Raw genomic sequence first — 1,988 nt, 5'->3', positions numbered from 1 at the left:
AACGTGCATTGTAAAATCTTGGAAGATTTACCTAACATTGTATAAACAGGACCTTATCGAAATGTTAAATTTAAATTTACACAGCCTTTCTTGTGATTTGTATTTTCTATAGTTACTTTTGTGTCGTGTCTCTTTGATTTATAACCAAACGAGACGTTCGCAATTTATTGAGAAAAACACTGCGTGTTAAAATTAAGATGGTTCTTTAGAAAAAAGTGCCGAAAATTTGGGGTGTCGAAAATTTAGTCGCTTTTGACTTTTTGAAGGCTTTTCGATACAGTCAACCATGATCAACTTCTTGTCAAGTTTAGTTCCCTTGATCTATCCTTGGTTCTTGCCTTAATGAGTTCCTTTCTTATAAATTATTCCCAGAGAGTCCTGCTACAATTCTTTCTTTCCTTCCCGTGTTGATCCATCTGGAGTGCCTTCCATTTTCAGGCCATTATTATTCATGGTGTTTATTATTGATCTTGCTTCTATCCCACTTACATCTAAATTCTAGATGTATGCTGACGGTGTAGTTCTTTTGCATTTTTTTTTTTCATTTATCCGAAGTCTCTTTCGCTTTTATGGCTTTAAACCGTGATCTTTACTTCGTGGCGAAATGGGTTTCATCAAATGCTTTACATCTGAATTTCTCCGAGTGCTTTACATCTAAATCCTCCTTACTTACTTGCAGATTCTTTCTTATTTCTGTATCGTCTTCCTTCTTTCAATATCTGCATTATCTCTGTACTTCCATAAAAATACTTGACATCTATTTTGATTCCTCGTAATTATTTAATGATGTCATTACCAAGTGTTGGACTGCTTTCGTATGCCTCTGTCTTCTATATCCTTTTCATTGTATCCTTTCAATCTCGCAGAAACTCTTTGTATCATAACTTTTTATAACTTTTATAACTTATTCGACTACTCTAATGCAGTATTGTATTATACATTCCGGCTTTGACTCAACGAATGCTTTAGCGTATCAGAACTGTTTTCTTGTAATATCCGCAAAGATAACCACATTTCTCCATTATATCTCCAGTTAGTTAAAAATCCAACATTTTATTCTCCATCTGTATTGTCTTATTTATCGACTTCTTCGCTCTAACACTCCGCTTTATCTATGTAATCTTCTTCACTACAATTCCGACTTCCATTCCCGTTTTATTCCAGATACCCGTTACCACAATTATTTATCCTCTCACTTCCATCGTTCCGCCAAATTTAGAGCTTTGTTCTCCTATATGTTAATCAAATACTATAATATAATACCTTTTTCTATCCGCTTTTCCTCCTTCTTGCTTTTTTTCCACGATAAGGTGGCTAATTTTCTGTTATTAAATCATTGTTAACTTTGTTCTCTTTCTGCAATCTTATTATTATGAATATTATATTTTACATAATATTCTTGAGGCTTCCACGAGTGCTTTCTGTATAAAGATTATGTGTTTCGCGGGTTTCCTCCGTGTCCATTCTTGGAATGCCAGTTTCGTGAACTTTGCAGTCCATTTCATCAGGGCGAAGAGCAGCCTGATACTGATATATCGAGGCTGCTTCTCGCCCTGATGAAACATTAACAGTCTGATTGGCTGTCTAAATCACGCGATCACACCTTTTTTTCATTGTATTCACAGTTTACACGTTTAGACTAACTCAGATATAATTTTTAGAATATATTTAATTTCTTAAAATAAAATTTTTTCTGTGTCATATCTTACAAATTAAGTATATATTTATTATGCAGAGAACTGGAAAAGATATGGGCAGTATATATAGGAGTCAAGCGTAGAAGATGTCGCGCAAATAATATACCTATGAAGTATGAAGTATTATACTTCTTTATTCACTAAAACGTGCTTACATGTTTCGACTCACTTTTGAGCCTTCCTCAGAGACAACATAAACTAACATATATAAAAACTGCGAATAAAAGTTATCCTGTCATGGTGAGCTCCCTTACATCAAGAATTTAAAATCAAAAAGAGTGAAAGAAAAAA

The 1,988-nt window shown here is 33.8% G+C and overlaps 1 protein-coding gene across 1 annotated transcript in view; it reads left to right on the top strand.

Annotated features, from left to right (window-relative positions):
* The window catches only part of LOC108754968, a 22,404-nt gene that overhangs the window by 16,850 nt on the left and 3,566 nt on the right, over window positions 1–1,988 (top strand). The window lies entirely within an intron of this gene.

Source organism: Trachymyrmex septentrionalis, unplaced genomic scaffold (assembly GCF_001594115.1).
Source record: "Trachymyrmex septentrionalis isolate Tsep2-gDNA-1 unplaced genomic scaffold, Tsep1.0 scaffold83, whole genome shotgun sequence".
NCBI lineage: Eukaryota > Metazoa > Arthropoda > Insecta > Hymenoptera > Formicidae > Trachymyrmex > Trachymyrmex septentrionalis.
This window is presented reverse-complemented; position numbering and strand designations above follow the sequence as displayed.